Genomic DNA, 23,603 nt, shown 5'->3' with positions numbered 1-23,603 from the left:
TCAGGAACTCTGAATCTTCGGTTCGGTCGAACTCCATTACGGGTTCGGTCGAACCCGAATCTCTCTGTTTTCTCTGTATTTGGACTGTTGTTTGATGTGCGATTTTGGCCTCAATTATCGTGTTTGATGTTGTTTGCTGTTGAGGAAGATGGTGCGTTGATGCTGGTGGTGCAGCATTGGTTGTCGGCTGCTGCTGTAGCGTGGGATGAGCAGTTGGTAGAGAAGATAGTGTGGTGTAGGATAGACTGTAGGAGTGGTGTAGGATAAGGCGTGACCTTGTTGTACTATTAATTCGGCTCTTGAAATTCGTATTCCGAAACCCACACACGTGCTCCTACACAAAATAAACAAAGACAACGGGAGGAACAAGACATATAAAAATAATAATAATAATAATAATAATAATAATAATGATAATAATAATAGTAGAAAGAAATAGAAATAGAAAATAAAATAAAATAAAGTATGAAATAGAAAATCAATAACGAAAACTATAATAATTAAACTATAAAATTAGAAAATAAATAAAATAAATAAATTACGAAGTTAAGATCTAAAAACTAACCAAAAAAGAGCTAAAAACACTAAACTAAGCTATAATTTATCAAAATAAGAAATTAAGGAAAATAAAGATTAAAAATAGAATAAAATGACTCAAATTATGCCTAAATTACTACCCTATGAGCGACATAAATGTCACTCATCAAATGCCCCCAAACTTGAGTTTTTTCTCGTCCACGAGCAAAACAATGAAACACAAAGGGAAATGGGATAGAAAATTTGAGCAAAACGAGTTATTAAGAAGCTAATCAACATAGAAAATAGAAATTGAGATAGAATATACACTAACTCACTGTCGTAGGAATCACGATTGCATTTAAGCACATGCAATAAGCTCTTTAAACCCCTAAATCGCTCTAGAGGGCGAGTGAGATCTCGCAAGGGTTTCCAACAAGATTAACCCATAACTCTTATTAAGAACAATTAAGACAATCCACCCAAAGTCATCTCATCAAGCACGGTTCACCAAACATGGTCAATTCAAACAAACTTTCAAAGCATAACCATCATCAAGATGCATCCACAAGTTAGGAATATAGGGGATAGACTAATCTAAGGTGCAAGAGAATCACAATCAAAGCATCGAATCATCAATTAGGTTCGTCAAGGCATCGAAAAGTCAAAAAATGTTCTCAAATGGATAAATATTATCACAACCACCTAAATGCACATTGACTCCCCCAAACTTGACTTTTGCTAAGAGAATCTTGGATTGTAAGATTAAGGAACTTGAGTAATGGGTCTAGAGTCTCGATTCTTGAGCCGCAATGACATTCATCATCACTAGGGAAAACTTTACTCAATAAATCTTCAAGCTCCCACTCAATCATCTAAACTAACCCACTTTCTCAAGAACTTGTGGTATTTACCACTTATTGACTCTTTTTTTTTTGTAAACTTTAATAGGCTTATTAAGCCTTGTGGGCTCATTGGCGCCACTTATTGACTTGGACTTGACACTTTGGCTTTCGCCTTGTGGGCTCATTGGCTTATTTGACTCGAAACATGAATCACAATCTTTTTGTTCTATAATCCAATTAACTCTAGCATTGGTCTTACCTAAGGGAATGAAGTGTGCACCAAAGGGAATTAAGGTAGCAATGAATTTCCATAAGAGAACAAAATAGACTCTTTTTAACCTAAAGCTCATCATTTAGAATTATCGAAAACTTTTTCAAGTAGAGACTCAAGCAACAAAGATTAAGCAATCCCTAATCGCCCTAACTCACCCATGCAAAAATCCGACGGAAATACATCTACTCAATTGTCCAAATGACAAGCAAGGGAATCCACATTAAAAATCATCGAGATTCTTTCTTTGGACAAGAAAATCATTTTTAGTGCTTTTATTCAATAACTTGAGACTTTTTTTGGATTTTCAAAACTTTTTTCGATTTTTTTTGTGATTATTTAACAAAATTTTGAAAGAAAAGATAAATAAAAGAAATAAAAATAAAGAAAATATTTTTGGATTTTAAATTTTATAAAGAAAAAGAAAATAAAGAAACGAAAAGAATGAATCCTCCCCCCAAGCTAGCGAAAAGTTATCCCCCCAAGCTAGAATCAAGCATTGTCCTCAATGCTTGAAACGAACAAACACTCAAGGGAAGGGAGGGGGGGAAAGAAAACACGAATTCAACCAATATACATAGTTCCGCAAATCACAACACATTAGAGAAAGAGAAATGGAGGCAACCAAATCAACATTTTCAACCATCCAACCTCATGCCTCATCAATTCATATGCCCAATCAACCTATGGAGTAATAAAAAGAGGGAGAGGAAGGACACTACCGGATAGTAGGTGGGTGTAAATACCCGCAAATGATCCGGTTTCTCCATTTGAAATCAACTTTCTCCAATATCGTGCTTTGTTTCCATATGCTATCTGTAGACACCTACTTTTGTCCCCATTCCCGCAAGGGAAAGGTTCGATGATGAAAGCATAAAAACTCCACTTGACAACGCATCTCCTATAAAATAAACGAATCTCGATTCCCCATTTCATTTCACCCGAAACCTGCTATTTATGGAAACCTGCTAAAAATAGTAAATGCCGTAAAAGGTAGCTTCTAAAAGTGGCAAATCATAAAAGATAGAAACCTGTCAGAATTAGGTGCTGCACTCCAACATAAATCCTAAATGAGATAGAAAACTGCGAGAATCCTATTCCTAATAGGATTCGGAAATAGGAGTTACGTATTAATTAAAATCCTAACGAACCTAGAGTTCGTAACGGGCCCAGACGCATTCCGTCATAAAATTGATACGCGCTAAAAGACTCGAATTAATCTCAAACTCTACGGATTTTAGGAATCCGAATCTGACTAAACAAAACTGCCCAGACCTTATTTTCAACGCCTGGCTCTGGGCGCTGAAAATACCTGGGTACGTTTCTTTTCCTAATTCTTTGTGGATTAGAACTCTGTAATTCTATCTTTCCACCAACTCTTCCCTATAAATAGGCCCTTAGTTTCGACGTGAAAGGACACACAACAACACATAATATATTCTGAGTATTGACTCTAAACCCCTTAGCCTAAGCCTCTCGCTGCGAAACTGTTCACGCGTTCTGTCGCAATCGATCCATAAATCGAACAGAACGTATCCTGTCCCATAATCAAGATTCGTTAAATAAAAAGGAGAAATAGCAAAGTCAAAGTGGTTAGTTTTCTGAGAACCGTGACGCACCTCTCAAGGGTGCGTCGTAATGTGTCCCTTTTCGATGATTTAACCGCTTTCCTCGCCCTTTTTACGAACTGTTAAACTAACCTAATATGATTGTTCTATCACGCCTAATGAATATAATATTTTTGGGAAATCGGATTATCATGCTAGGTCCCTTAATGCTATTTAAATCAGATAATCACGATCGAATTAGTATTATATGTTGCATATTGCTAAAATCAATTCAGATTAGTTTAATAGTTAACGCATGTCCCTTCAATTATTTATGCTGAGCTAGTAAGGATATCCTGCCTCTGGAGTTATCGACGAGCGAATTACTCTTCTCGGTAGTTACAGTCCCCCGAACCCTCAATCTCTACCTTGCGGGTGTATATTGAGAGATCCCCACACCAGGGATCACAAGGGAACCTACGGCCGTCGTGGTCAAACATAATTGCACTCCCTTTATGTCACGATAACCGGGTTTTGTCAGTTTTTCTCATTGTCGTTAAAAACTGAATGGCGACTGCTATATTACTAGTCAATTGGGTGTATACTCACAGGAAATCCAATTACACTTGTTTGAATAAAAAGAATCGTCACACCCACGAGGGACAAGGTCACGCATTAGCCTCGCGCTTTTTTCGACCCCCTCACAGTGGCGACTCCACTGGGGATAGTGAAGGAAATACTCGTGCTTGTAGGTAATCAAAATAGCCGAAGGGTGAAACGATCCTACCCCGCGTTTATTTCCCCATCAAGTTGGGACGACCTGAAAATCAGCATATTAATGTGAACGGGCAGAACATCATAACGAATCTCGGCTCCCTCGGGAGTTGGGACTAAGGATACCTTTTTTTCGCCAATAGGGGGGTGCATACGCCGCGCATGTGTCCCACTCGGTACTTGTGCAGGTAGTACACCTATCCCGAACCCAATCGCTCGCCCATTAGGTCCCTCTCGCCTGCCTGCCCCCTTGGCTTGCACTTGCGAGTTGACCTCTTGAGCGAAATTCGTCTGTTGAAGACACTACCTCGACCGGGGCATGTGTTGGATCTACGATAGAAGCGGTACCAAGCCAGGCGCAAATACTACCCATAGAAGCCTATCATAAACTACGTGGCATATTTAATTTTCAAATCCATGTTTGTAATGTAGTTATGTGTAGCGAAATATGTGATTGTGTGTGACAAACTATCCTAGAAAACCAATGACCTTAAAAATTGCCCAAACATTCATAGACTAATTTGCCAGAGAGTTATACCGAAACACGTGTTCCGCAAACCCGAATGATCGCCACAAAATAAGCGACGCTCGGGATGGCCTGTAACGAATCCCACAAACGCTGTTACGCGTAAAGGACGTTATTAGGCAAGCACGCAAATCGAAGTCGCATAAACAGAAAACAGAAAACGAGAACCAGCCAGGGACGCACTTTCAACGCCCCTGGCTGGGCGCCAAAATTTCTCACGCCCACTGCTGGGCGCTGAAGTTGCTGCTTGGCTTTCTGGTCAGGCGCAGCAGCCTCGGTGCCCAAGCAAAAAGGAAGTACGTAGCACAAAAAATGCTCATCAAAAGAATTACTACGAGGGCGTAAGAAAAGCACTCGATTTCAAAAGCGACTCGTAAAAAATTAATAACTCTTTGCGTCGTTGTTAGGCCTCCTACGACGACAATGCTCGGCACTAAAAACCGAACATGCTAATAATTATGAATGTCACATGGGCGAAGTATTCAAAAAATAATGTTCGAATAAAGTCTTCAAGAAAAAATAAATGTTCAAATAGAAAATGAATAAATCCGAGTCTAGACTAGGCTATGCCAAAGTACAATCCAAATCCTAAGTCTTAGTTGTCTTATCCATAGAATCGGTCCTAATGCTTGGTGTCGTTCTGCAAGTTAAAAGGTTAAACCATATTGAGTCTCCCTTCCTAACATTTAAATCAATAAGCACCCATATGTAATTGTCATCCCTTGCTAAGAATCCACGGCCTCAATACTCTCTCTCACCCATAAAAAGAATATGTTATGTATTTGCAAAATGGAAACAGTCACATTCTGGAAATCATTCCCCCATAGTCGCACAACCCCCAAAGTGAACCTAAGGTGTCAATACCATTAGCAAAAAATTAATGGCCTCAAGGCTTATAATCACATTGGGTCACGACTATCATAGTCCTCTCGAGTCACTCACTCCTTGAAATACTACTAAGTACGGACTAAAAGATTTTCCATGAATGCAACATGACCAACCATGAAAATACCCAAATCGGCATGCCATAAGGCTACCATTGGGGTAAAGCAATACACACTAAGAGAGAAGCCGCACTAATGATTCTAGTCTTGCAAAAATAAAAAAATCGATCTTCCCAATTAACTACCTTGCCAACATTAAGCAAAATGGCACATGACAAATGAACACCCAAGGGTTAAAATCTAAAGTGTCAACCAACGAAAGTTATGGTCCAATTAGCCTAAGTCTGAAAGTTGCTTGGTCAAGTATTATAGGCTTACGCCACGTCATCATTTTGAGTCTAGGCCACCTCCTTGTATTCCTACACGGGTTATAATCAGAAAAATTAATGAAAGTTCGAGTCTAAATCACAACTTCCAATTAAACCCCAGAAACTGGAATCTGAAAAGAAGCAAAAAATTATTTTCGATGTAATTCTTTCGTTAAAATTCAATAAGGTAAAAACAACATTTTGAATCTACGCTATTTGCACATTTTAAGAAACGACTAAATACGCTTGCAAAGTAAGACAATTTAAAGGTCCACCCTAGGCCTACTAAAATTAAAGGTCCACCCTAGGCCTACTGAAGTTAAAGGCCCACTATAGGCCTACCAAACGAGGCTCACTCAGTCTCGCCTCGTGACTCAAAGACCACAACCATCTACCTTTTAGCCCAAACAAAAAATTGATTGAAGGATTTATGTTAGGGAGAAATCCCAAGCAAAAAGGAAAAAAGAGAAAGAGAAAAGGGAGAGCGAAAGGAAGAGCCATGAAATACTTAGCCCGTACCTCCCAAAGTGCGAAATCTACCCAAGTAAACGAAGGAAAAGAATTGAGTCGACCAATCCAAATCATAAAATTCTACGATGTCTACCCTTTCCAATCCTCATGTTCTTAGACGCTTTCGCTCTGGGGCCCCTGTTCAGTTCGTTTAACCCATCCATGTTCTCATTGTCATAACCCAAGAAACCATTACCTCGACTCTTGTTCTTGAACTTGTTGTCAACCACAAACCACGCACGGCCATTGACACGTGCGTCATACCCATTATTTCCAAAGCCCAAACACTGTCCTTACACCACCATTAGCATAATGACCATATAACTTGTGTGGATACATCCTGTTGATATACCCTTGAGCCGTCCCCATACTACTCATGGGCCTTGATTGATGTAAACTCGCGACACTAGTTCGAGGCTGCAAATTGTGAGCCCTAGCTAATATAATCCTCATGCTTGACCAATACCTATACAAATTATCCTATCTCATTCAACCCGCCTTTCAAACCGTCTTGAGTCACGAATATAAAAAAAAAAAAAAGACAAATGAAAAGTACAAAAAATGTAAATAATACAAAAGCAAACTTTGCAAAGCGCCTCTAAAGTTAGTCTAAAAAGGAAAAGAAGCATCTAGCGCACCAAAAAAAAAAAGATCCGCCCAGAAGTCATTTTCAGCGCCCAGAGCTGGGCGCCGAAATCTTTAGCGCCCCTGTCGGGGCGCCGAATCTCTCTGCTCGTCAAATTTTGTCCAGAAGTGCTCATCATTTTATCTGCACATGCACGGAAAAATAACGAACACTTGGAGGGGTACAACACGTATTCAGACATACGTACCACCAAAAAATACATGTACTCAAAAAATATATAAAACAAATTTTTGGCTTACGGAAAAGCAGTAGATTAAAATAATAATAAACTTCACTTATTCTACCGTTTCAAATAATATGTTTCCGCCTCAGAACGTACTTATTTAAAATTGGCATTCTAAGAAACCATTTTCTAGGTAGGCAATCCATGATTCCAAATTAAATCTATTTATGGCGGATACGTAGGCAATCCATGATTCGGTCCAACCAATTTGCAAAAATATTAAAGCCCATAGAAAAACAAGAATAAAATGGAAGTCCCTTATTGAAATTTAATTACTTGCAATCCAAGTCGAAAGAAAAATTTTAATCAAAGGAAGAATCCAAGTCACCAAGATGCCAAAACGAGCACACATCGAAAAATAATAAAGGTACGTACCTTGCCAGAAGGAGCACTCACACTCCTAGGCGCATAGCCAAGACTCAAAAGATCGCTCTGCCTCAATTGAATGGGGGCTAGCGCAAGCGCCCATGACCTCTAAAGTACTCGACTTGACCCTCCCTAAAGCGAACTAACTCACTTAAAGACTTTCTTTCACCACTAGACATAGTCGTTCGCTTAAAGACCTTCTTTCACCACTAGACACAGTCATAATCGCCAACAAGTAATAAAGGCAGTAAGCTTGCAATAAAGAGGATTGTTCTATGGCGTCGCCCCATCGTTCCTTCGAGCTCAGGGCACCCGTTCATGGTAACTCAAATGCTCGCGAATCCCCTTTGAAAAAAAATCAGACATTGTCAATAGGACTTGGCACTTAACCAAGGCTCACCCTACTCAGACATATGACACGGGCATCTAAAATCGAAATCTAAAAACATTATTAATGGGAAGACATAACAGTAACTGGGGGCTAAAAATTGAAATGAAAGAGATAGGGAAGGAACTAAGTATACCTCGACCTTTTATACAAACATACACCAAGTAAATCTAAGTCAATTTGAAAACGGTTTATATTCCCGCAATTTTGGAAAAAATGGCCCTAAAAGTCTAAAGCATATGCCAAACGGGCACAAGTATATCGTGACGCCTGCACCCTGGCTTCCAGCAAATCCTTAGACAGCATTCCAAAAATCGTAACAGTATTTTGATTCACTCATGTAATCCTGTACGAACCCTTCTATAAGTCAACCTACTTAGGACACCTCGGATTGTACACAGTAGGACTCGGATTTTAAATAATTTTCAAAGACTTTTTCGAACATAATAAAGTGTCATTGGTTTAAGCTTAGTATGCGTCTATCTCAACGTTGCAAGTGAGTCAAAAAGATTTTTTAAATATGATTATGGGTAAAGAAAGGCACCTAGCTTTTGGTCAAGGCACACTTCCACATGTTACTACCTTGACCATGGCGATGTCGCATAATACGACATTTACAAGAGAAGTAGCAGGTCACTACTCGAACGTACCTCGCACTAAACGAGTCTGGTTCAAACTATTCATGATCCGTGTCACCATGAATGCATAAAAACGTATGCAAAACATTATAGCACCAAGCCAATCCCGTAGCTACAATTGGGGGCTTGAGAAAAACACTCTAAAAATGCTCGAAATGACGATTTAATCGCAAATTCTCGACGCTGATGCTATACATACATCATAGGGGCACAATCCTAAGCTTTAAATTGTGAAAAACAAACCTTAGAATGGCTACAACCCCTCCCAAATTCTAAGCACTACTTAGAATATATAAAGTCATCCCACTAACGAGGGTAACTGAAAATCGCGAGTCATCAAAACTCCGATTCAACCACTGCACATAACGCTCGCCCTATAAAACGCCCGTTACACAGTCTACATCGTTCCAAAGCAAAAGCGAAAGAAAAAATATTGTCAAAGTTCTGCCCAGAAATCATTTTCAACGCCCAGAGCTGGGCGCCGATATCTTTAACGCCCCAGCCTGGGCGCTGAATCTTTCTGCTAGCCAAGTTTTATCCGGATATAAAAATAAGAAAGAAACACCTATGAATCCTCGCATCGAACGAAGTAATAAGCCGTGAAAACCCACGCAAAAGGTGCTACACTTATTCGAGCACCTGAACAAGGCATGATGAAATACTCCAATGCAAATGATATCCCAACACCTGGAAGAATGTTCTAAGACACGCCGTTAGGCCACACAAGCCTACGTCGCACCATAAGTTCAACCGTCCCACGGCACAAGTCTAAAAGAAGAGTAAGGCATGTTGCACTAATGTAGGCACGACCAAGAGCACGTGTAAAAGAGGCAAAGACTACTTATCGCCCAAATTCAAAATGCAAGCCACACGACTTCTACATTAAGGATTAAAGGTAGCAAAATATTACCTACCACGGAAGGGATAGCTCGCACCTACACGAGCGGAACCCCAAGGCATATTTCTCGAAAGAACCTACAAAAATCGTACGCCAAAAGGAAAGCATCCCAACATGCATACTTGGGGGCTCCAAGCTACGAAGCGACCATAGCAAAAAAAAAAAAAAAACTCGAAGCAAATGTTTGAACGGTCAAGAAGGGCACGATGCTTGAGCCCACTTCATGAATGGGCCTGAACCCTATCAAGCTTCTAAGCAAACTATTCAAAATCAGTCATTGCTCAAAAAAAAAAATGATTCAAGCAAACTGACTAATGGACCGCACACAACGACCATTCTATGAACGCTCGTTCGCACATACATATCATCATTCTGAGTATCGAACATTCACGAACGCGTTCAAAAGGAAAAATATACAACAACAAGAGCGGTCAAAGTCTTACGCCTCAAGGTATGTTCCTCGGGCCATATAGACTCGCCCAACTATCGCAATAACTGTACGCCTTAAGAGCAACAGTTCCTTAAAATAATCGCCCAAAAGCAACAAGCACCGTAGTCCACCAATCGGCTATGGCTTCTCAAGAAAATCATCACGTTCTAAAAATAAAGAAAAAAACAAAAGGGAAGAGAATACACAGAACTTCCAAGTGAAATAAGCGAATGAACAAGAGGCCAACCGTGTCATCAAAAGACCAGCCCAAACAACACTTTCAACGCCCCACCTGGGCGTGAATTATTTCAACGCCCAGGCCTGGGCGCCAAAAATGAACCCAGGCTCAAAAAAAAAGGCCCTAACTTCTATTGGGCCCTGCCGCATCCATTCGACTCCAAAAATTACCGGTTTCTTTACTGGAAGTCGCACCTCACGGCTTTGTTAAGAGTAGCACGCCACTACAAAGATCGCTCGCACTTACGAGCGCAATCCCAAACACGATCAAGGACATTACAGAATGCGTATCCCCAGGGAACCTCTTTGACAAGAAATGACCGTCAAGCACGGGTGCTTGAGGGCTCGAAAGAAAATATAGAGTATACAAAGTTAAAAACAATATTCCCTAACTACGAAGTCCCGTGTTTGGATGTCTCAAAAAATAAAAAATAAACCGGTTTACGACCTCAAGACAAAGGTCGCCGTTGATACCTATACATACTCCCCTAATCAAGGACCCAGGTAGTGGTAAAATTGAGCCGTAAGGACTAACTCAAAACCATAAAGGATGATGACCACAAGACAATGGTCCGTCTAAGCATGTTGTCAACCCACATTCAGGTTGCAACTAAATCCGAGCATCCCTCGAAAGAATTCGCTCCTGCAAGAATAAATGAAAAGAAATTCTCAAAAGAAATCACAAGAAAAGAAATGAAATAGGGACTTGCCCACCTCAATCGGGCAAGATCGCGGCACACTAATCCCAAATCGAAAAGACGAATTCAGGTTCGCTCACCTCCAGCGAGCGGGGCGTCCACCCTTAGCGGACAGGGCTCGCCCACCTTCAGCGGGCGGGGTCTGCGTCACTAACCGCGCAGGTCCTCAGTTTTCAAAAAATGAGATCTTCAAAACACAAACAGGCTCGCCATCTTCAGCCGGCGGGGTCTACGTCACTAACCGCGTAGGTCCTTAATTTCAAAAAACACAAACAAATTTCAAAACAGATTCGTCCACTTCTATCGGACGGGGTGTCCACCCTTAGTGGACAGGTTCGCCATCTTCAGCCGGCGGGGTCTACGTCACAAACCGCGTAGGTCCTTATTTTCAAAACATCAAAACAGATTCGTCCACTTCTATCGGACGGGGGGTCCACCCTCAGCGGACAGGCTCGCCCACCTTCAGCGGGCGGGGTCTGCGTCACTAACAGCGCAGGTCCTTAGTCGCTGCAGCGATAACTTTTATCGGTTTTCCCTTTTTCCGAAAATCAAAGGATCGGTTTTCCCTTTTTCCGAAAATCAAAGGATCGGTTTTCCCTTTTTCCGAAAATCAAAGGATCGGTTTTCCCTTTTTCCGAAAATCAAAGGATCGGTTTTTCCTTTTTCCGAAAATCAAAGGATCGGTTTTCCCTTTTTCCGAAAATCAAAGGATCGGTTTTCCCTTTTTCCGAAAATCAAAGGATCGGTTTTCCCTTTTTCAGAAAATTAAAGGATCGGTTTTTCCTTTTTCCGAAAATTAAAGGATTGGTTTTCCCTTTTTCCAAAAATTAAAGGATTGGTTTTTCGTTTTTCCAAAAAAGAACGATGTGCTGGATTTTCCTTCGTTTTACGTCCTATAAAAACAAGGGGGTTTTCTCGTTTAGCTAGCCCTGAAAATGAGAATCTTTAAAAACGTTTTACCTCGTGATTGGGCTTGGCCAGGCCCAATTACACTTTACAGCTTTAATTTCGAAAACATCTGTAGTTACTCCCAATGACAAAGTGAGGGAGTTTCTACGCATCTTTAGATCCTTCCAATGACAAAGTGAGGAAGTTTCTATACTATCAGTTGACAAATCCCAATGACACGTGAGGGATATGTCGACACTTCAAGTGATGACCCTTAAGTCAAATGTTATCACTCGGGGGCTCGTGAGACCCTCGCAAAACAGGTCACATACACCATGGCTTGTGTGACGCACTCCGTCTAATACTTTGACCGTCGTCTTACTCCAAGACTCAGTCAAAGTGGGGGCTAACTGTAGACACCTACTTTTGTCCCCGTTCCCGCAAGGGAAAGGTTCGATGATGAAAGCATAAAAACTCCACTTGACAACGCATCTCCTATAAAATAAACGAATCTCGATTCCCCATTTCATTTCACCCAAAACCTGCTATTTATGGAAACCTGCTAAAAATAGTAACTGCCGTAAAAGGTAGCGTCTAAAAGTGGAAAATCATAAAAGATAGAAACCTGTCAGAATTAGGTGCTGCACTCCAACATAAATCCTAAATGAGATAGAAAACTGCGAGAATCCTATTCCTAATAGGATTCGGAAATAGGAGTTACGTATTAATTAAAATCCTAACGAACCTAGAGTTCGTAACGGGCCCAGACGCATTCCGTCATAAAATTGATACGCGCTAAAAGACTCGAATTAATCTCAAACTCTACGGATTTTAGGAATCCGAATCTGACTAAACAAAACTGCCCAGACCCTATTTTCAACGCCTGGCTCTGGGCGCCGAAATCTTCGGCGCCCAGGCCTGGGCGCTGAAAATACCTGGGTACGTTTCTTTTCCTAATTCTTTGTGGATTAGAACTCTGTAATTCTATCTTTCCACGAACTCTTCCCTATAAATAGGCCCCTAGTTTCGACGTGAAAGGACACACAACAACACATAATATATTCTGAGTATTGACTCTAAACCCCTTAGCCTAAGCCTCTCGCTGCGAAACTGTTCACGCGTTCTGTCGCAATCAATCCATAAATCGAACAGAACGTATCCTGTCCCATAATCGAGATTCGTTAAATAAAAAGGAGAAATAGCAAAGTCAAAGTGGTTAGTTTTCTGAGAACCGTGACGCACCTCTCAAGGGTGCGTCGTAATGTGTCCCTTTTCGATGATTTAACCGCTTTCCTCGCCCTTTTTACGAACTCTAACCTAATATGATTGTTCTATCACGCCTAATGAATATAATATTTTTGGGAAATCAGATTATCATGCTAGGTCCCTTAATGCTATTTAAATCAGATAATCACGATCGAATTAGTATTATATGTTGCATATTGCTAAAATCAATTCAGATTAGTTTAATAGTTAAAGCATTTCCCTTCAATTATTTATGCTGAGTTAGTAAGGATATCTTGCCTCTGGAGTTATCGACGAGCGAATTACTCTTCTCGGTAGTTACAGTCCCCCAAACCCTCAATCTCTACCTTGCGGGTGTATATTGAGAGATCCCCACACCAGGGATCACAAGGGAACCTACGGCTGTCGGGTCAAACATAATTGCACTCCCTTTATGTCACGATAACCGGGTTTTGTCAGTTTTTCTCATTGTCGTTAAAACCTGAATGGCGACTCCTATATTACTAGTCAATTGGGTGTATACTCACAGGAAATCCAATTACAATTGATTGAATAAAAAGAATCGTCACACCCACGAGGGACAAGGTCACGCATTAGCCTCGCGCTTTTTTCGACCCCCTCACACTATCGAGAATGAACGTTTATTCCGCTTAAGTACCTAAAACAAAATCATGAATTGAAAAGAAAAAATAAGTAAAATTCAAATGAAATAAGAAAATGAAAGCAATAAAACACGGGTTACTTCCCGAGAAAGGCTTGTTTAAGGTCCTAAGCATGACCTTTCTAGTAAATACCAAGTCAATGATCTCAAGAGTTTATCATATGCACTAGCACACATTTCATTAGATAGATCATACGCAATGACAAGACGCAATGCATGCATAGAGTATGATAGAACTCGATGCCAATAAGGAGAGGGATGCCTAAAAGAGGAAGGATCAAAAGAAAAAACAAGAAAATAAGAAAAAGAAGAATCAAAATAAGGAAATGAAAAAGGAATAGGCAAACTCTCCTCAAGAAAATATTTTTGGTTGGCAAATTTACTCTCGCCCTCAATTAGAATCGATTTTTGCACTTGAAAACAAATTGGAGCAAAAAGCTCTTCATCACCATCATTGATGCACTCATTCAAGGAGAAATGAGTAGGAATATAATCCCCAATACTCAATTGCTCAATGTCATGCATCATAGGTGGCAAATTAGCCTCAAATTCATCTCTTCTACATGAAGCATCCCGAATGGATTCATTTAGAAGGCTAGAAACATCTCCCATGCCTTTTGCAAAAGTTTGGGAAGCAATCTCCAATTCCTTAATAAACGAATCCCTTTTAAAATCTTCTTGACTATCCAAATGAGTTATAAAAATGCGAAACTCGGACAAAGAAACGACCGACTCGGATTGCAAAGCATTAAGAAATTCATTGTGGAGAAGCTCATGGTGGAGAGACGTGAAATCATCAAGTGTGCTCGACTCATCATTTTGAGGGATATGAATAGTTGCCATGTTTTATGAAATTTTCAAAATAAAACGAACAAAACAAATAACTATGCACAAAGACCTAGACTCATCTAACTAACACAAACTAATGCAAACCGAAGTCCCCGGCAACGGCGCCATTTTGATTTAGGTAAAAACTAGGTCGTTGCTAGTCTCTCCTAATCAAACAAAAACCTAAACTAATCACTAAACACAAGTAAAGCGATAAGTAAGGGTCGAAATCCACAAGGACTAAGGTGCACTAGATTATGCTAATCGAACAACAAGCTAGGTCAGAACGAGTTGGAAAGTCAACTAACCAACTAAAACTAGATCAACTAAACTAACTAACAAAGACAAACGAGGTTAGGGAATGGGGATCAAACGACAACCGATCATGATACAAGCATAAGAGGACCGAAACTAGGGTCGATAATGCATAAGCACTACATGAATGAAATGTTGGTTCAATTATGGACTCCAATCATCTCCCGAGGCGAATCCTTTCTTAGCATGACAAAATGCGGACTCCCATCCTACACTCTATCACTCTTAGATAAATTAAACATCAACCAACAAATAGTCAACACAAAGTCACAATCCCTTGATTTTCCAAGGTCGACTATCCCAATTTCAATGCTACACACAAGTGATCAATTCATATGCAACAAAGCTTGAGTACATTCAAACATGGAATAATTTAATCATGTAAAATCTCTAATTTCGAACTCAAATCCCCAAATCAATCATGGTTGAGTTTTCACCCAAACCCTAACCAACAAACTACTCCATAATTATAAAAACATGAAATTTATAGAAATTAACAACTAAAAACATGATTCTAAACAATAACAACAACTAATATAAACATGAATCATTAAACTAAACAAAAACAATTAAACTAATCAAAACAATAAATAATGCAATAAATAAAGAGAGAGAAGTAAAGAAAATCTCATTGATTAAATGGTGGAAATCACCAAATCATCAAGTTCCCCATCTTCGATTCTTCAAAATCCAATTTCAACCCATTTAATTTTCTCACTTTTCTCTCCAAAAACTAACTAAAACCCTAAACCCTAAGAGAAAATGAGAGCTAAGCTTAATTATGTACATGGGTCCTAATCCCTCTTAAAATGAGAGTGTTTATACTACAAGTTCCTAAGGAAAAAAATAAAAGAGAGAAAACTAAAAAATAGAAAAGAAAAGTAAAACAAAATAATAGAATTAATAAGAAAGTAAAGAAAGAAAAAAAAAGGAAAAAGAAAAAGGAAAAAAAATGAAAATGAAAATCTCCCCCAAAACAAGTCAGACCCCTCATTTACCCCAAAACCAAAAACGAAATCAGCCCCCTCAGGCCCACGAAAAAAAAACTCCAATCTACCTTCGTCGTTTTTCTTTCAATTCAAATGGAAAGATGCTCCTCTCCTTTGCAGCCCCATCATCCTCCACAATCGTGAACGCTCATCTTCATCAATGGCCATTACCGCTGTCCGATCAACATCATCGGCCCATCATCATGGACATATCATCAAATCGCAGCCTTTCATCAATATTTCAAATCACAACCGTCGGAATTCATTAATTTCGTACAAGAAATTCGCGCTCAAATGTTCGAACGAACACAAATGGAGGTTCGGTCGGACTTATTTTCGGTTTGGGCGAACACCGTTCAGGTTCGACCGAACCTCATACAATCAGGAACTCTGAATCTTCGGTTCGGTCGAACTCCATTACGGGTTCGGTCGAACCCGAATCTCTCTGTTTTCTCTGTATTTGGACTGTTGTTTGATGTGCGATTTTGGCCTCAATTATCGTGTTTGATGTTGTTTGCTGTTGAGGAAGATGGTGCGTTGATGCTGGTGGTGCAGCATTGGTTGTCAGCTGCTGCTGTAGCGTGGGATGAGCAGTTGGTAGAGAAGATAGTGTGGTGTAGGATAGACTGTAGGAGTGGTGTAGGATAAGGCGTGACCTTGTTGTACTATTAATTCGGCTCTTGAAATTCGTATTCCGAAACACACACACATGCTCCTACACAAAATAAACAAAGACAACGGGAGGAACAAGACATATAAAAAATATAAAAAAATAAAATAATAATAATAATAATAATGATAATAATAATAGTAGAAAGAAATAGAAATAGAAAATAAAATAAAATAAAGTATGAAATAGAAAATCAATAACGAAAACTATAATAATTAAACTATAAAATTAGAAAATAAATAAAATAAATAAATTACGAAGTTAAGATCTAAAAACTAACAAAAAAAGAGCTAAAAACGCTAAACTAAGCTATAATTTATCAAAATAAGAAATTAAGGAAAATAAAGATTAAAAATAAAATAAAATGACTCAAATTATGCCTAAGTTACTACCCTATGAGCGACATAAATGTCACTCATCAATAATCGTTGAATTATGTTAAGCATGTTGTTCAAGTTGGTTTGCATGTATGAGTAGTGCGCATGCAAGTTGTTATTATTATTATTATGCTATAGTACAGGATGTCTAGAATAATTATTGAGCCAGTCGAATATTGCCAGTGAGCAATATATATTCTACCAAGGGGTAGAATATGTTATAGAGTATGTGTGAATTGAATTAAGGACAATTCGTGCTAAGGGCACACCCCGCTTGTTAATAGGCAATTTCGGGTTATCTCAAACGGTGTTTTGAGAAGGAACAATGGGAGTAATTTCACTCGAGTCTATGTTTGATCACAAGTCCTAAAGAAGTAAAATAATGAAGTGTCATTGTTGAATTGTTTAATTGTTCAATTGTTTGTATGTTGTGTCTTGAGTAGAGTCTTGAGTCGCCTTGAACATAACATATTAATTAACGTAAAGTGTAACCCAAAGAGCTTCAAAACTCTTGGAACGTATATACCTTGAGTATGAACAATGGGGGGAGTCTTGCCGGATAACGTGTAATCCTAGAATGATACAAGACGTTGTTTCATTCTTCTTTTATGCCGTTGTGCATTGGAATTCCTGTCGGTATGACCCGACTGTCGGTAGTAGCCCGACTTATTTTGGTGTATGGTTGGCTCCCATCACCCTTTTCTTTCCTTTTGAGGATACTTTCTTTTACCCGTTCGAAGCTACTTTTTATTAAACTGTGAGTCAAGAGTCGTGTCAAGTGTCGAGTCTTGTCTCCATGTTTATTTATTTATTATATGGCTTTTGCATGTGGATTATTTAATTTGTCGAGTGAAGCATGTTAGGATAGAATGTTATTCTAGCTTGTTCGTACTCAGCTTTTGCTGACTTCGTGCTTCATGTCTTCTGGTCATGGCCTTTGCCTTAATGACCTATGATGATCCATCAATTGCATTTGCGTTGTTGGGGAGTAGATTTTTAATAAGCAGGTTTGTAGAGATAACTTGCGGGAGAAGTTATCATGGGATTCGTGTTGAGAGTTTAATCTTCCGTATTTATAAACTCTACTTTTATTTATAGTCATGACTACTTCTATTGCTACTATTTATAGTTAATGGATTTCAAATGATTTAATACTTTGGTTTTGGGCCTCTGTGGTTCCAACTTGTTTTAATAACCATTAACTACTTATTTAATATGTTTTGAAAGTTAGTTAATTCCGCTGCGTAATTCTGGTAAATAGCCTTAGCCGTTATCACGGTGGCGGTAATATCTTGGTAATTCCTGTGTTTTAAGTTGGAAAATATTTTATAAAAAGCAAGGAATTATTAGGGTGTTACATGTAATGTGGATCTTGCTAGCCAATTTTGCGGAATTATAAAGGAACTTAAAGCAAGTAGAGAGACAATGCAAGAGAGCTTTTACGAGGAAACTTTCTAGGCCCAACTAGAAAGAAAACCTCGACCCACTAGGGATTTCAACTCAAACTCTTTTCACTATAGAGCAACAACTCAGTTACAAACCTATAAGGAACTCGGGCATTACTTGAGTTCCTCTACGAACTCAAGTTCCCAATAGTTGTTCCTCAAACAACTACGCTTTCACTGACTTCCCTAGAAGTCTCTCTTGACTCTTTTGCTTCACTCAAAGCCTCCCTGTTTCTCTCTTATAGACTTCACTCAAAGCCTACCCAATACAACAGGAACTCACTCAAGTTCCTACCCCATACACATCAGGAACTCACTCAAGTTCCTGCCCAAAACTTGATACAAGAATTCACTCAAACCCTTGACCAATGCCCCTTTACAAGAGCTCACTCAACCCTTGACCAACTCTCAAAATATAGATGATTAATAATTGATTAGTATCCCTCTAGTATGTATTACGTGAAAGAACAGTGAGGAACAAGGAACTCATAGGAGCTTGAGACTAATAGACTGACTCAAGAACGTGGAAAACAAAACATATTTCTTTTAAAATATTTTTCCTCTTAAACTAGGCATAATGGAAAGACTGCTAGAGTCAGACACTTTAGAATGACTGATGATGCATCCTTATATAGCATTCAAGAATGCCTTGGCCACTACTCCATGAATATTTACTTGGGAAACAAGCACAACCACTAACCCACTAATTGTTGAACGTGATATATGAACGTGAAGTATAATGTGATTAATCATACTTGGGGAACAAGTCAATACCAAGTAGTGCATTCTAGTTACTAGGCATGATCCTATGTTCCTAAAACAAATCCACTAAATGCCAGTTATATAAAACGTGATTTATTAACTGATGTCATAGGATTCCCAAGTTAATAGGAACCTACCTAATTAATCTACTCATGAACGTAAATTAATATTTGACTACCTATGATACCCAAATTAATAGGACTCTTAATTAATTAATTCCAAGATACCCAAATGAATAAGACTCTAATAATTAATTAATGATTTCCAAAATATAAAACATATTATCTTATTAAGAATCCTAGACTTAATCAATTACCTTATTTATCTTATTAAGAATCCTAGACTTAATCAATTACCTTATTTATCTTATTAAGACTTTTAATCAAATTAAAACTCTTAAATAGATTATACTAAATGCACGTTATATTCTAAGTTAACCGACAATTAGATTAATGCATACTGACATTATATTTAGGATGCAGACCAAGTTCCTAGACACGAGTTCCACTGACACGAGTTCCTTTTGATACCTTATTCCATTACCTTTCACGTTTCCATATACTTACATGAATCCTAGAAAATAAACTCTTATTTCTTGTCTTCATGTTTCATGCTGCTCCGCATGTTGGTTGTTCCCCAGGAACAAATGCTCCGCATATTGTTTGTTCCTCAGGAACAAGTGCTTCTCATATTGGTTGTTCCTCGGGAACAATCATTGTTCTTCAGGAACAAGTGCTCCTCAGGGACATCTGCTTCTCTTTCGGGGTTACTCTAGCTCATCTGGAGCTCCAGTTCTTCCGCAGGAACTTTATAACTCACAACTTCTCTAGAGTTCATCCTTAGGAACTGCTCTGCAATTCCAGCTCTAAATTTTATGCTTCTTTGTTATAAGCATCTCACAGTCATCAACTTCTAGTAAGCTTTATTATTGATGACTTGGGCACAACTATTCGTTAATGATCCTTGCACACATACAACTTGAAAACCACGTTAGTTGATTACTTTAGTTTGTCATCATCAAAACCATATTGACTCAACAATTTACGCCTTTTTGGTGATGACAAACCAAGGCAAAGTAATAATAAAAACTAACAGGAACTTAGTAGCAAGATCATTATTTAGTAGAGAATAAAATATAAATAAATTATAATCATCTTATAAAAGTAAGAAATAAGTATCTTTGCCTTTTCTCTTCCCCATTTAACATCATCAAAAAGTGTACTTCGTTTCAAGGATTTATAAACAATCTTCCAAACTTATTATGACACCGCACCACCAAGAACATATAGTTTATGGTCAAACACGAGGCAAAAGAAAAAAATTAATTTGCTCAAACGTCAATCTAGTAATATTTTTGAGAATGTTTTTTAAAAGAAAAAGAAATCAATGTGTGATATGAATTGATTTTGTGATCTTTAATATGTTGTAGAGATACGGTAGGAAAAGTGTAGGAAACATTTTTGTGAGAAAGAGGAGTTTAAATGGTGGATGTCATGGAAGAAATAAATTGTCACACATTTACAAGATTTGGACATTCTTAAGAGTGCACATGGATCGAATGAAAAAACATTATTTTGTTCCATAAGGAAATGGGACTTCACTTTTTGCTTCTTTTTCCTTTTCATCAACGCATAAGAAGTTTGGAAACTAAGGGTAATATTGCAAAGACATCAGTGAGTCCTTAATTCAATTCTAGCTTATGACTACGTACAAGACATAGAAAAATTGTGGTGTCAATTTTATAAGAAAGACTGTTCACATAAACTCTACACGTATAATACACAATATAATGAGTCTTAAGGGAAATTCAAGGAAATTTCAACGAATTTCAAACTTATATAAGATTTTCCTACATTATTAATAAGCCTTTTAGTGAGAGAATAAAATATATTGTTAATGAATTACTAGGAACAACTAGTGCCATGCGTTGTTCCCCCTCACTTAGGCATTCATATAGTCCCCTTATTGAATCAAGGAACACTACTTTGCTTAGGTTCCATATTAAAATAAATAATAGGCTTGTTAAAAAGAAACCTACCTCATATCCAACTGAAGGTCAGAATTTTCCATTAAATATAATTGAGAATCTTGAGGTGTTCTTTTATCCGAAAGTTCCTCTTCGGATTTTGATTCTTGTTCCCATGTGAGGTGCTGATGTAATGAGTCATCTAAATGTTGCACCCTCGTGAGTTCCTAAGTATCACTCGTGGGTCATCAATGATCCAGCGAGTTCCTCAATGCATGTGGAACTTAATTTCATAAGAACGAGGAATGAAACTGTTACGTTGATCCTTGACACATTAGTGTCACATTTAACTGTTCCTGTACCATTTTCTTAATCGTGGGAACCCAACATGATTTGGATTCCTTCTTGTCAGTAATAACTGTTAAGAATATAATTAACACAACTACTACTACAAATATACAATATGCATATATTCATATAAATGATATTCAATACTCATGAAGCATATAAAAAATAATTTTTCTTAGGCGGAAAATAACATATGCAATATGTAACTTTGCCTAAAAAAAATTCCAAGTTCCACAAATTCTTGTATGCATTTTCTCAAAAGTCGTTTTCTTGAACCAATATTAATGTACTGTAGTTTGAAAAAATAAATTGAAAAATCGTCTATTAAAAATAGATTTTAGATTTTTCAAATTCGATTTTAAATCAAAATAAAACAGTAGTTCCATTACAAAAAATGCAAGGAAAACGCAATAAATTAATGTATACACACAAAGAAGGTTTAAAGGAAGATATATTTAACTTAGAAGATCGTCTGTTACACCTTGACTGACTTTTATTTAACAATAAAATTCAGATCTCTCTTGTTTTGAATATGTAGGACCGAGTTCCTTTCGTCAAGTTTCTTGTAATTGTTACTCCTTCCAGGAACTTAACTCAGCAGGGTTGCCTGCTTATCAACGAGTTCCTGCTCTTAGAAGATCGTCTGTTACACCTTGACTGACTTTTATTTAACAATAAAATTCAATTCTCCCTTGTTCCTTTGAATATGTAGGACCGAGTTCCTTTTGTCAAGTTTCTTGTAATTGTTCCTCCTTCCAAGAACATAACTCAGCAGGGTTGCGTGCTTATCAGTGAGTTCCTGCTCTGATACCAACTGTTATTCGGATGAAACACTACAAGAGGGGGGGGGGTTGAATTGTAATGTGGATCTTGCTAGCCAATTTTGCGGAATTATAAAGGAACTTAAAGCAAGTAGAGAAACAATGCAAGAGAGATTTTACGAGGAAACTTTCTAGGCCCAACTAGAAAGAAAAACCTCGACCCACTAGGGATTTCAACTCAAACTCTTTTCACTATAGGGCAACAACTCAGTTACAAACCTATAAGGAACTCGGGCATTACTTGAGTTCCTCTACGAACTCAAGCTCCCAATAGTTGTTCCTCAAACAACTACGCTCTCACTGACTTCCCTAGAAGTCTCTCTTGACTCTTTTGCTTCACTCAAAGCCTCCCTGTTTCTCTCTTATAGACTTCACTCAAAGCCTACCCAATACAACAGGAACTCACTCAAGTTCCTACCCCATACACATCAGGAACTCACTCAAGTTCCTGCCCAAAACTTGATACAAGAATTCACTCAAACCCTTGACCGATTCCCCTTTACAAGAGCTCACTCAACCCTTGACCAACTCTCAAAATATAGATGATTAATAATTGATTAGTATCCCTCTAGTATGTATTACTTGAAAGAACAGTGAGGAACAAGGAACTCATAGGAGCTTGAAACTAATAGACTGACTCAAGAACGTGGAAAATAAAACATATTTATTTTAAAATATTTTTCCTCTTAAACCAGGCATAATGGAAAGACTGCTAGAGTCAGACACTTTAGAATGACTGATGATGCATCCTTATATAGCATTCAAGAATACCTTGGCCACTACTCCATGAATATTTACTTGGGAAACAAGTCGTACTGGCAGTCCAGAACTCATGAGACTGATCAGTTACGAAGTTCACTTACATTCACAATTAATATCGTAACGGTCGCATAAATTACGGAAATTGTTCCTGATTTTAGCTTCCGTTTCGATTGCCCCATTGAATACTGATTTTCCAGTTTCAACTGTTTTGATTACCTCAATCGTTTCTGATTTCCTATGGTAAATGCTATTGCCTTTAAAATCAATTTTTGGGATCATTTTCATAACACCAAAAAATTATCTTCCTCCTCCTTCCTTCTCTAATGTTCTGAGCATTGTTATGAGTTCCACATTCCTCCTTAGTTGAGTGAGATTTCGGAGAAACGTTGTGTTGAATTTTGGAGGGCAACGCCATTTCCGATTGCACCATAGTCGGGGCGAATTTTGCTTCTAAAACAATGTTTTGTTACACGTCACAACTTTACACACATCAAATATTCGGCCCATATTTTCTTATCATTTTCGGATTTTACAGTACCATTTCTTACAGTGGGAAGGTTAGAAGTGGAAGAAAGTAAATGGTGAAAGGAGGGAGGTAAATATAGGAGGATATGTGGGTAAATAAATGGACGGTAAATAACAAGCCAATTGTATGTTACTACATCTTAACTAAATACTCCGTAGTTTAATTCAAAGTCGGATCGGACCGGGTTTTACTACACAAGCTCATGACTTATGTCCAAATTAACAAATTGACGGCA

The sequence above is a fragment of the Spinacia oleracea genome, chromosome 1, assembly GCF_020520425.1.
Source record: "Spinacia oleracea cultivar Varoflay chromosome 1, BTI_SOV_V1, whole genome shotgun sequence".
NCBI classification, from domain to species: domain Eukaryota; kingdom Viridiplantae; phylum Streptophyta; class Magnoliopsida; order Caryophyllales; family Amaranthaceae; genus Spinacia; species Spinacia oleracea.
This window is presented reverse-complemented; position numbering follows the sequence as displayed.